The sequence below is a fragment of the Gracilinanus agilis genome, chromosome 3 (genome assembly GCF_016433145.1).
Source record: "Gracilinanus agilis isolate LMUSP501 chromosome 3, AgileGrace, whole genome shotgun sequence".
Classification (NCBI taxonomy): Eukaryota; Metazoa; Chordata; class Mammalia; order Didelphimorphia; family Didelphidae; genus Gracilinanus; species Gracilinanus agilis.
The window spans coordinates 318457087-318470722 of NC_058132.1; positions in this window are offsets into that span (position 1 = coordinate 318457087).

The window sequence follows — 13636 nt, forward strand, 5'->3', positions numbered from 1 at the left end:
AGAAAGTACTCTTCTCACTATGGGGAGATGAATAAAGGAGAACATTGAAGCTGGAAGAATTGGGTGACAGAGAATCAGGAAAGGTGACCAAAATAGGCTTTTTTTTTTTTTTAATTTTAAACCCTTAACTTCTGTGTATTGACTTATAGGTGGAAGAGTGGTAAGGGTAGGCAATGGGGGTCAAGTGACTTGCCCAGGGTCACACAGCTGGGAAGTTTCTGAGGCCGGATTTGAACCTAGGACCTCCCGTCTCTAGGCCTGGCTCTCAATCCACTGAGCTACCCAGCTGCCCCCCCAAAATAGGCTTTTAAAAGCAAATGACAATTTATTTTCTATCTAATCACTCCCAGGCTCTTGGCATTGCCTACATTGGCTGTTCACCCTGATAGTGCCTCCCCACAGAATTCCACCTCCATATTTGTTACTGGGAAATGACTGGGCCCAGAGAATAGGGAAAGATGAGGGTAGAGTGGGGAGGAAGAGAGGCCATATCTATTTCCTCTTCGTTCAGCTGAATCATCCCTGGGCTCTGGGTGACAGCTGCCCTTTTCCTTATGAGGCTTTTGGAGAAACTAAACTGGAAAGAGTTATTGCCTTAAAAGCCAAATGACAGAAGAAATGTCACCAATTCCTGCCAGTCCTCCCTGAGAAGCTCCTTCTAGCCACTTTTTCTAAAACAGGTAGAGTTTTCCTGAGCCAACATAAAGGCAGTCACTTATTGCAGGTGGTGTTCAGGGAAGTGGATGAGTGTGAAACACTGGTTTCTCCTTAGATTGATAGGCCACAACTATTTAGCATCAAGGGTCAAAGAGTTGCACCCATGCCCACTCCCAAATCCCTCGCTATCAGGCTAATAATGACAATGGCAGTAACAAAAATCTCCACTTTCATTAGGTTTAGAGGATGAAAGAAGGATCTGTTGAAGGAACTGCAGATGTTAAGCCCAGACAAGAGTTTTTAATGGGAACAGGGATGCCATCATTGAACTCGATTATTTTTAAGTTTCATTTGAGAATCTATTCTGCTTTACCCCAGAATTGCATAATCAGTGGTCAGGAGTAGTTATAAAGGAGTAAATTTAGCTCTAGCTTTAGAACTGTTCAAAAGCCAGTGGGATGCCTCAAGAGGCAGGGGTTCATCTCTCACTGGAGATCTTCCAGTGGAGTTTGGAAGACCAATCAATCAAAAAGCATTTATTGGAGCAGCTCAGTGGCTCATGGTATAGATGGGGTTCAAATATGGCCTCAGACAGTTCCTAGCTGTGTACCTAGCTAGGGAGAGTCACTTAACCCCAACTGCCTAGTCTTTACTGTTCTTCTGCCTTAGAATCAATACTTAGAATTGATGCTAAGATGGAAGGTAAAGGTTAAAAATTTTTTTTTGTTTTCATTATTTATTGGCAAATAGATGGCACTCTGTTATATGTCAGAGACACAAAAACAAAAATTAAATAGTTTCTGCCCTCAAAGATCTTACTTTCTACCTGGGAGAAACAACAAGTACATACATAAGATTTAGCCAGACCCTTTTTTCCTCTAACCCAAAGCTCTGCTCTCTTCTAATTGTCATTGGTTAGAGCCTTGGTTACTCACACCCCTTAGATGATCAAGGAGTTGTCAACTACAATCCTTCTGATTAAACTGCCCTGCTAAAGATCTTTTGGGTCTTGCTCCATGCCACACTGTTATGCCCTGTGGGCATTGCCATTTGACCTGGTTATACTTTAAGGACTCCTAGGAATTGTCATTAGTCCTGTGGCTTTCTCTAAGGATTATTGGGCTTTTCTTTTTGCCCTGAAGGTAACACCTTATATATATATATATATATATATTGTTTCTTCTAATTAAAATATAAAGTGCTTGAGAGCCACAATGGAATTACCTTTTTATTTCTATCCCTAATTCTTGGCTTATAAATGCTTAATAAGTGTTTCTCTATTCCATTCTTAAAAGTATATATAAAATGGTACAAAATAAAATCACACTAATGTTTAAAAGGAGTCATTAATAGCTTGGGAGATCAGGAAAGTCTTCATTTTGAAGTAGACTTACAGGTGAATTGGGAAGAAAGCTAAGGATTCTAAGAAATGGAGGTAGGAAGGGAACATGCTGGAGGCAGCTAGGTGGCTGAGTGGATTGAGAACCAGGTCTAGAGATGGAATTCAAACCTGGCCTCAGATACATCCTAATTGTGTGACCCTAGGCAAGTCACTTAAACTCCATTGCCTAGCCCTGATCACTCTTCTGTCTTAGAACCAGTATGCAGTATTGACCTTAAGGTAGAGGGAAAACTTTTTTTTTTTTTAAAGGGGAAGGGAGGGAAGAAGTATTACAGGCATTTTAGACAAAAGGCCTAGGGATAGAAGATGAAATGCCAAATGTAAGGAGTAGCAAGAAGGCAAGTTTGTTTTTTGTTTTGTTTTTTATTTTTAGTTCCTAATTCTCTCCCTCCATCCTCTCTCCCACCCACCTAGAAGGCAAGAAATACAATACCTGGTATACATATGAAAGCACATAAAACAAATTCAAAAACAACATTTGCAGGGAACTAGAAAGACATTAAAGACAGATTGTGAAGATATTCTTAAAAATTAGTTTTTATTGATATCTTTTTTAAAACACATCCCCTAGTTTCCCACAGAATCCTCTCTTCCCCTCCAAGAAAGTAATCCCATGTAGCAAATAGTATTTTTTGAAACATTTTTTAAAAAGAAAACAAGGAAAATAACTGGCATAACTGATGAATACATTGAAAAAAACTGAAAATATGTGCAATCTGTAACACTTGCAGACCTCCCACCTCTGCAAAGCAGTAGGTCGGGAGTGTCTTCTCATATCTCTTCTTTCGAACCATGCTTTTTTTTTTTTTATAATTTTGCAACATTCTCTTTTGATTTATGTGTGTGTATCTTTTCTTTCCATTTGCATTGATGTGGTGTGGTCATTGTGTATGTTGTTTTCTTGGTTCAGCTTGTTTGTTTTATTTTTTAAAATAATCTTTAACTTGTCTTAGTATCCAGTTCATATTCAGAAGAAAGGGCAAGTGGGCTTAAATGATGTGCCCAGGGTCACACAGCTAGGAAATGTTTAAGGTTACATTTGAACCTAGGTCTGGCTCTCCAACCACTGTGCCACCTAGCTACCCCTATGTTGTTCTTCCTACCTGGCATGCCCCCTCCTGTCTTCTTATGTATGTAAATTCTGTCCATCCTTCTGGGTCCCACTCAAGTCTCACTGTCTCTGCATTTAATTCAACAAACATTTATTTCAAGGCTAAATCCCTATCCACTATATCAAGCTTCCAGACACTGGGAACAGCTAGTCCAAAGACAAGAGAAGGGAGGAGGGGTGTCTTATGCAAGGAATTTGTGAAGCTAGATGGTATGGCTTGTGGAGGGGAGTAATGGGTAAGAATTTTTGTGAAGAATTTTTAAGTATCAAACAGAGGATTTTATATTTGATCCTAGAAGTAACAGGAAACCACTGGAGTTTACTGAGCAGAAAGACAACATAGTCAAACCCAAGATTTAGAAAACTGCACCTTGTTGAAAGGAATGATGAACTGGAGGAATTCCATGTGAACTGGAAAGACCTCTAGGAATTGATGCAGAGTGAAAGGAGCAGAGCCAGAAGAACATTGTACACAGAGACCAATACACTGTGGTAAAATAGAATGTAATGGAGTTCTGTCCTAGCAGCAATGCAATGATCCATAACAATTCTGAGGGATTTATGGAAAAGAACACTACTCACATCCAGAGAAAGATCTTTTGGAATAGAAATGCAGAAGAAAAACATATGATCGATTATGTGGTTCGGTGGGGATATGATTGGGGATTCAGACTTTAAAATGATCACTCCATTTCGAATATTAATAATATGGAAACAGGGAAATAGGTCTTGAACAACGATACATGTAAAACTAAGTGGAATTGATCATTGATTCCAGGAGGTGGGAAAGGAGAAGGAGAGGAAAAGAACATGAATCCTGTAATCATGGGAAAATATTCTAAATTAACTAATTAAATAAAAATGAAAAAATAAAACTAAAAATCTCTCTGAAAAAGCACCTTGTTAGTGTTATGATTAAAAATATTGGTAAGACTGGTTGGGGATAAGAATATCAATTTGTTGATTAAGCTGGCATTTAACCAACAAATTAATAGATGAGTGAACTTCTCAATGATCAAAAGACCAGGAAGTCCTTTCACACTGATAGATAAATACAATTTGGGAGCTCATTATTCAGTCTGTCCCTTGGACATCCTGGGACATCTCTGACTGGGGAATAGTTAATGGGGAAGTTGTCCATTAAGAATCTCAATCCCTCCCCACCCCTCTAGAGGATGGGAGGAGGGCAGTCATGTACCTAGCAGGAAGAACCTTATCTACTAATCAGGTTTTATTGGGGGTGGGGAAAGACATTCTTTGAAGTATTAAGAACAAAGGAAATGTAAAAGTCAATAGACTGATGGGAAACTCTCTTACCCAGAATCTCTATACAAGAAAAATATAGTTTATAAAAAATAAATTCTCACATCAGGTGAGTAAAAAATGGACTGAAAAGAGACTTGAGGCTGAGACCAGTCAGAAGACTACTACAGTAATCAGATGAGAGGTAATAACAACACTGAGGTGTTAGTTATGTGAGTGGAGAGAAGGAAAGTGAGGGTGACCCCAAGTTTAATCTGAAAGGATGTATAGTATGTGGATATATGTCTGTTTAGGACCTTTCTCTCTTCCTTTGACCTCCTTGGGAACACTACCTGGCTTCTCTAATTGTCCTTAGGGATAGAATATCATTGAGGAGAGTGTGTTAAATGCTGTCCTAGCATTTCTAACTGCCCACTTTTAGCTCCAATAATGTCCCTTGTGCCTTTTTATTTCTCATTGTATCGATGATGCAGCTCATTTTCAGTTCCTTCAAGGAAAGGGCATATTTGCCCTTCTAAGTCCTAAAAGCTCAGGGGCTTCCCTCTATTCCCCCATATCTGCTGCCTCAGTGACAGAGTTAGCAATCATAGGTTCCTTTGGGAGCAAGCTTGTTTGACCCTTATTCTCTTTCCTAACAGAAGATAGTACAATGCTATTAGCATTAAATATATTTCGTTCCTGAGCCATGAAGCATCTTACAGTCTGTTGTACCAAAGAAATGTTGTCCTTACTGGGTCATGGGGGCAGGTCAAGTGCCCGGGAGAGAAGAATCTAATGTGTGCCAAGAGCCAAACAGCTAACAGAACAAGCAGAGTGGAGAGTCAGTCACTTACTTATCAGCAATGGGAGAGACAAAAATCCTGAAAATCAGGATTTAGTGAGAGGTCCAGAGGTGGGAATGAAGGAGCTTGGCAACAAATAGTGTGGTAAGAGGATGGAGGGAAGGAGAGAAGGATCCCCAGGTAAGGATCCATACAACAGCACCTAAAAGCTAGGCAAAAAGACTGGCAAGCACAGGCTACAAAAAGAGCTAACGATCCCGACAACCATCTTTTGAACTTCTGGAAAGGACCTTATGAGCTTCTTCTCCAGAACTGTCCTCAGAGTGAAAGTGGGTTTGATAAAACTTCTTTTTGTTCTTGACCTTTGACTTTACTAGCAGAGGGACCTTTCAGGATAGACACTTTCCCTGTGGGCAATTGATAGTCCTTAGGGCCCTTCAGAGTATCTTTCCCATGGTCACACAGCCAGTAAGTGCCAAGGCAAGCCTTGCACCCTGCCTCCAAGGCCAACTTTATTGCTTTATTGGAGCTCCTGCTGATGACAGCTGAAGTTCATAGAGTGCTTTCTCATTTGATCCTAGGATTAAGCTAGTAAATTAAGGAACAGATACTATAATCCTCATTTTGAAGAGGAAACTCTCAAAAAGGTGAAGTAGACTTGCCCAAGGCTGCCTAGCTAGTAAAGATCAGACGTTTTTACCTCTTCTGAGGCCAGGTTCGAGGTTCTTCTCTCTATAATGCTGAACCTCTTGTTAGAAGACAGCAACCAGACTCAGTTGATTGAAGTGAGTGAGGCAGACAGACAGAGGAGAGGAGAGTTAGAGGAAATGGCTGAAAGGCATTTTTTTTTTTAACCCTTACCTTCTGTCTTAAATGTCTGTTTCTATGTACTGTTAATATGTACTGGTTCCAAGACAGAAGAGAAGTAAGGCCCAGGCAATTGGGGTTAAGTGACTTGCCCAGGGTCACACAGCTAGGAAGTGTCTGAGATCAAATTTGAACCCAGGACCTCCCATCTCTAGGCTTGGCTCTCAATTCACTGAGCCAAAGCCATTTTTTAAAAGGCTAAAAACCCGAAACTTAAGTGATACAAAGTAAAGTGAGCGGAAACAGGAGTATGTTGTACACAGTAACAGCAAGAAAATACAATGATCAGCTGTGAATGACTTACCTATTATCAGCAATGCAAGGATCCAAGACAACACCAAGAGACTCGAAGCAAAAAAGGGGAAACATTATGTACTGTCTTAGAAGGAGCTGCAGAGTCTGAGTGCAGACTAAAGACTAAATTCCCTTTACGAGTTTTTTTCCAGTATATCACATGACAAACATAGAAATATACATTGTATGATGATACATGTACATTCTATATTATATTTCTGGCCATCTTGGGAAGGGGATAGGAGGGAGGAGAGAGAGAAGATGGATCACAAAATAGCAGAAAACAATTATTAAAAATTGTATCCAGATTGCTCTATAGCAAAGATGAATAATATGGAAATAGGTATCAAGTAATAATATTTGTACAATCCAGTAGAATTGCTTGTCATCTCTGGGGGGGGGGGGGGGAAGGGAAAGAAAATGAATCATGTAAACATGGAAAAATATTTAAAAAATAAAAATAATTAAAAATAAAAATTAATTTAAAAAAATAAAAATTTTAAATAAAAAAATTATATCTAGAGTCAGTTAGGTGGCCCAACTGACAAAGAGCCAGGCCTAGAGATGGGAAATCCTGAATTCAAATGTGGTCTCCCTAACCCTGTAACCCAAGTCACTTAACCCCAATTGCCTGGGCCTTACTGCCCTTCTGCCATAGAACTGACACTTTGAAGCTAAGACAGAAGGTAAGAGTTTAAAAAAAGTTGTATCTACATGTAATCTGGAAACAAATATCATTTTAAAATGGGAGAAAAAGGGCTATGACCTTTTTTTAGGTATTTTGAAACATTTCAGCAGAACTGTGCATAAAACAAATAAACAGCAGTTTCCTCACATTCACTTTAGAAGTACAGGAGACTTGATTGTTTCCAAAGCTTGATCAGAAGCAGGTTTTCATGTTTAAGGACATTGGTTCCCTCATCCTCTTGAACTAATTCAAAAAGTATTTTTCCATCTCTTTTCTCCTGGACGTTTTGGACAATTCTCCATTTTGGAAGCATGGTTAGAACTCACAGCTCCCCTTCTCTCAATGGAGAAAACAGTATCTTTCAACTCAGAGTCTAGCAGAGACTTCCTCATTGAGATTGTTTCATTATCTGTAAAATGGTGATAATAATGTCTGCATTCTACTAAGAAGCAATAGATAAATGTGAACTATTATTATTTATTGAGTTTGAAGGAACTTCCTCCAGGTTTAGAAGGAAGACATGGATTTCTCCTTCCCTGGAGATGGTTAAGGAAAGAGAACATTTATAAGCTCCTCAGAAGGCTTTTCTCTGTATCCCTAGTGTTTAGCACAGTGCCTGGCATTTGGCAGATTCCCAATAAATGTTTGCCAATTGACTGATTGAGATAAAGGTCTGGGTCAGTGGATGGGACAGGATGTAGTAAAAGGTCTATAGGTCAGAAGGTTCCTGGGTGCCATGTTGCTGTGGGAGCTTTTCCTTGCTTTGGATTATGTGGATCAGTAAGGACCAGTTCAGAAGGATACCACAAATGCTTTCTATTTCTTTCTTATACCAAGTAAATCAAGAAGGCAGATAATAGATTCAATAATTGAAAACCTGAACCCAGCCTTTTTCTTGACATCAAAAGTCCCCCAGAAGACAGTTGATATGTAGAGAAGCAGTCCTTCCAAAATGCCTGAAAGGAATACTAAAACATAGATGATATAGCTCTGGAAGAAGTATCCTCTGCAAACTGAAGAATGGCAGCTCCCTTCCTTTTTCATGATGGTCCAAAAATAATTTAGTTTAAAGGACAAAATCAATCAGTTAACCAAATAGTCTTTATTAAACACTAGCTTAAAAATAGAAGAGTAGACTTTTATTTATTGAGAGAACGAGAGCTAACACACGCTTATGACTCTGTGTGTGTGTGTGTGTGTGTGTGTGTGTGTGTGTGTGTGTGTGTAAATGAAGAAACAACCTGACTGAAGAAAAAGGAATAAATGAACTGGAGTAATGAAGAATGAAGTTGGGTAGGTAGAATGAGGTCAGATTATGGAGGTTTCTTGAAAGGCAGAAAGGTTTGAATTTGATATTTTAGGCAGAAGTGAGATATTGTTTTGTTTGAGGATTACATGATGAAAGTGGGATTTTAGGAAGATACGTCTAACAGCTGCGTACAAGGCAACTGATGTTCTAGGAGTTAGGTAGGAAAGACTAGATAAGAAGAGGTGGCATAGTATATATCAAATAGGAGACTGGAGTTAAGAATTCCTGGTTTGAACCTAGGAATTAATTACCTTGGCAAATCACCTGATTTTTTTTATTCTTAATTTCTTCATCTAGAAAGCAAAAATAATAATATTACTTGCATTACAGTGTTGTGAGCACCACGTGAGATAACAACACTATACACGTGCTATTTATTTTGATTTATTATCATTATTTTTGTACTACTTCATACATTCTTTGCATAACCCTGAGCAAATCACTTAAGCCAAGCCTGTTACCTTTTTTTTAATTTTTAAAAATTTTGTATTTTTCCAGATTACATGTAAATACAATTTTTAAAAAAAAATCCTTACTGTGTATTGATTCCAAGGCAGAAGAGCTGTAATGACTAGGCAATGGGGGTTAAGTGACTGGCCCAGGGTCACACAGCTAGGAAGTGTCTGAGGCCAGATTCAAACCTAGGATGTCCCATTTCTGGGCCTGGCTCTCAATCCACTGAGCCACCCAGCTGTCCCCTATAAATACAATTTTAATAAGTCATTTTCTGACATTTTGTAATCTATGTTCTCTCCTTCTCTCTCCCCTCCCTGAGACAGAAGCTAATATGATGTAGCTTGTATATAGGCTGTCTTGTGTTTTATTTTTTTGTTCAAAGATATTTTATTTCCCTATGTGTAATAACAATATTCAACATATGTTTTCCAAAATTATAAGACCCAAATTGTCTCCCTCCCTTTCTTCCCTCTCCCCTCTTGGAGATGGTAAGTAATTTGATCTAAAGAATGCATAATTCATATTTCCATGTTCACCTTGTTATGAAAGAAGACACGTATCGCTCATACTAGAGAAAAATTTATGAAGGAAATAAAGTATTTCCTGATCTATAAAATGAGGAGGTTGGATTTGATCATCTCTAAAGTTTCCTTCAGTTTAAAATCTATGAGCTACATAATTATTTCAAAAGAAGAAGTGACAAAACTTGGTGGTAGGTGAAGAAATGAAGCCTCCTGATGGGTGACATCTCTTGGGGAACTAGCTAGTTCCATCAGCTGGGTTTGCCTTCTATTTGCAATGTGACCTGACATTCATTCACATTTTGTTGTCGAATATGTCATGTTAATGAGGGCATGACATTCATGAAGTTCCATCTTTCCATAGTGTCAGTACCAGCTGATACTTCTCCGTCGTATGTAGGCAAGGTGAAGAGCAGACAGTTCGCAATGATCTTAGGCAGCTGGGTGGCAAAGGGGATAAATTGCCAGGCCTGGAGGCAGGAAGAGTCATCCTCCCGAGTCCAAATCTGGCCTCAAATACTTACTAGCTGTGTGATTCTGGGCAAGTCATTTAAGCCTGCTTACCTCCATTTCCTCATTTGTAAAATTAGTTGTAGAAAAAAAAATTAGAAACCACCCCACACCAAGAAAACCCCAACTAGGGTCACAAAAACTCAGGCATGATTGAAATAATCGAACAATAACTAGTCTTTGAGCAAACAAAACTTAACTCTTACATACAATACACATTCCACTGAATTCTCCATGTTTCCTGGGCCCCACTTGGCTATTTGATTGATGGATTTGTATTTGTCTTCTTGGCACTTCGCTACCATATCCTTCCTCCTCCCACCCCTCCAGCTCTATGTGGACAGACCTGTCCTGATGAAAGCCTCAGAATGCAATTGGGTAAATATTCCTGCTCTTACTATTTATACTGCAGGACTTCTCATCTGGGTCCTCCTTCCTGACATTTTGGGTAGACTCCCGGGCAGGGAACTGGACTCCCAATACCCTTTGACATAGAGATCTAATGATGATCTTGGCCAGCTGAGCACAAACAGCACCAGAAAATCAAGAGTGTAGAGTGCTCATCCTGAATCTGTGTGCACAATTAGAGAAACAGTTCAAAATCCTGGTCCTACCCATTGTAAGTCAGTAAATTCATCCCCATTCATCCAAATAACCTGTCAGTGAGCATATATTAAGGGCTTATTATGTGCCAGGGCCTTTGCTAAGCACCAGAGATAGAAAAGCAAAAAATAAAAATAAAAAATCCCTTAAAACCACAGAAAGCAAAATATTAAATTATTTCTGTCCTCAAGGAGAGCACATTCTGATTGAAGAGACAACATGAAATTACTAGGTCCATAAAAGATATAGGGAGAGCAAATGGAAGTAATATCAAAAGGCTAGGGGCCAGAGGAGGAGGAAAGGAGACCTCTTGACAGGGGGTAGGATTTGAGCTGAGACTTGAAGGAAGCCACAGAAACTGGAGACGGAGATGAGGAGGGAGAGCATTCCAGGCAGGCATGGGAGACAGTTAGGGAAAATTCAGGAAAACAACTATAATGTACAATGGTCAACTGTCAATGACTTAATTATTCTCAACAAGGAAACAACTCCAAGGGATTCATGATGAAAAAGGTCATCCACTGCCACTGAAGACGTGTGATATGATGGAATCTGAATGCAGAATGAGGCAACCATCCTTTATTTCCTCCGTGAATTTTTCTCTAGTGTAAGCAATATGTGACTTGTTTCACAACATGAAGAACAGGGAAATATGTGTTTCTGACAATATATGTACAACCTACGTCAGATTACCTGCCTTCCTGGGGAGAGGAGAAGGGTGAGAAGGAGTAAGAGAATATGGATTGCAAAATGTCAGAAAATAAATTTTTAAAATTATATAGATGTGTAATACGGAAAAAATTAAAAAGTCAAGAAGGGATATGAGATATCTTATTTAAGAAATGGCAAGAAGAAGACTTTTATGAATGGCCATATGAAATGAACAGTACCAAGAGAACAATTTATACAGTAACAACCATGCTATAAAAACAAAAAGCTTTGAAAGCTATAAGAACTATTTTCAATACAAAGATATCCATGATTCCAGAGGATTGGTGATGAAATGCTCTGTCCATTAGAGAAAGAAGTGATGTGTTTTAGAAGACAGACAGAGAGAGAGAGAGAGAGAGAGAGAGACAGAGAGAGAGAGAGAGACAGAGAGACAAAGAGGCAGAGAGAGATTAAGAGAATTTGTTTTCTTGACTATGCATATTTATTATGAAGAATTTGTTTTTCTTGGTTTTTTCCTCCCCAGGGACATGAAGGGAAAGAGGGAAAGAAAACAAGTTTCTGTTCATTTTTTTTAAGTAAGTTGTTAAGGAGGTAGGATATTACAGAATGTTGCAAGCATTTTTAAATGAGGTCAATGTATTATTTGTTTTATTTTATTATAAGAGGCCTTCTAGAGTTGGGGTGACCTATGACTATTTGTAATGTAAAACCAAAACACATTAGTAAAACTTTAAAAAATAAAAAAACTAGAGAAGTAGGAAGGGGCTAGGTTATTATTGACCTTTTCTGGACACTTAGGCCAGGTCCAGCCTTATACTAGACTTAAGAAAAAGAAAAGACATTGCTATTGTCCTCCAGGAACTCACAATCTAATTGGAGAGCTAACACTAAGGCAAATGAAATAATTAGAAAATACAAAAAAGGATATAGTTAAATTGTAAGCGGGGTGCTACAAATTCTAGATTCGATAAGAATTCAAAGAAGGAGAAATCTTACTTCAATTAAGCCAACATTATTATGTACCTACTATGTGCCAGATAATACACTAATTAGTAGGCAATAGGAAGATAAGAAATGGGGCAATCTTTGCTCTCTGGAGCTTATGGTCTAATCAAGAGTTAAATACAAGGTGTCCCAAGAGTCTTAATGCTTTTTAATCTATTCAGCCCTTAGAGCTTTTGAGCTATAAAGTCTTTGGGAATGGGGAAACAGCTAGATGGCTCAGTGTATTGAAAGCCAGGCTTAGAGACAGGATGTCCTGGGTTCAAATCTAGTCTTAGACACTTCTTAGCCATGTGACCCTGGGCAAACCACTTAATTCCCAATGCTTAGCCTTTACCATTCTAATGCCTTGGAACCAATATACAATACTAATTCTAAGACAGAAGGTAAGGGTTCAAAATAAAGAAATAAAGGCAATAGAGAACCACTGAAGGTCTTTTCTGTTTTTAAATAGAGAAATGATATAATAAATAGGGAAGTGGCTGCTTTCAGAATAGTGCTTTTAAAATCTACAGGATAGGCTGTGGCAACAGCTTGAATATAGAAGGTTTGAGATGGGGAGAATCCAGGATGACTCTCAGGCTGTGATCCTGAGGGTCTGGGAGAAATGTGTTGCCATGTACAGTAATAGAGAAGGTAGAAGGTGAGAAGGTAGAAGGTAGGAAGGGTTTAAGGGGAAAGATAATGAATTTTGTTTTAGATGTACTGAGTTTAAGATATCTTCTAGACATCTAGATTGAGATATCTAAAAGGCAGTTATAGATACAAGAATGGAGGCCAGCTGAAAGACTGGGGCAAGATTGTCAGCATAGAGTTAATTATTTAATTACCCATGGAAACTGATGAAATCACCAAGTGAAGTAGTATAGAGCAATAAGAGAAGAGGGACCAGGACAGAATCCTGAGGGACACCTATGGTTAGAGGACATGAGAGTTAGAGAAAGATCCAACAATGGAGATAGAGAAGGAGCAGTCAGAGAGGTAGACAGAGAACCAGGAGCTGTGGTGTTCTGAAAACCCGGAGAGGGGAGTATCAAGGGGGAGAGGGTGATTAACTGGGCCAAAAGCTATAGAGAGTCAGAGAGAATGAGGATTGAGAAAAAAAGCCATGTTATTTCCCTCCAGTAGACTGTGAACTCCTTGAGGGCTTTTTCTTTGTTTTCTCATCACTTAGCAAAGTAGCTATTATATAGTTAGGGGTTCAAAGAATGCTTATTGATTGGTGGACAACACACGTATCAGTCTAAGGGCTCTAGGAGTACTTGGAGACCAAATAGGGGCATGCTGATAAATGTTTAACAACTGGCTTTCCTAAAAAACATGAACTACTTTAAAGTATGATTTATATTATTAGCATGTTCTTCACCTTCCTTCCTTCCTTTCTTTCATTCTTTCTTTCTTCCTGTCTTCCTTCCTTCCTTCTTTTCTTTCTTTCTTCCTTTCTTCTTCTTTTTTCCTTCCTTCCTTTCTTCCTTCCTTCCTTCCTTCCTTCCTTCCTT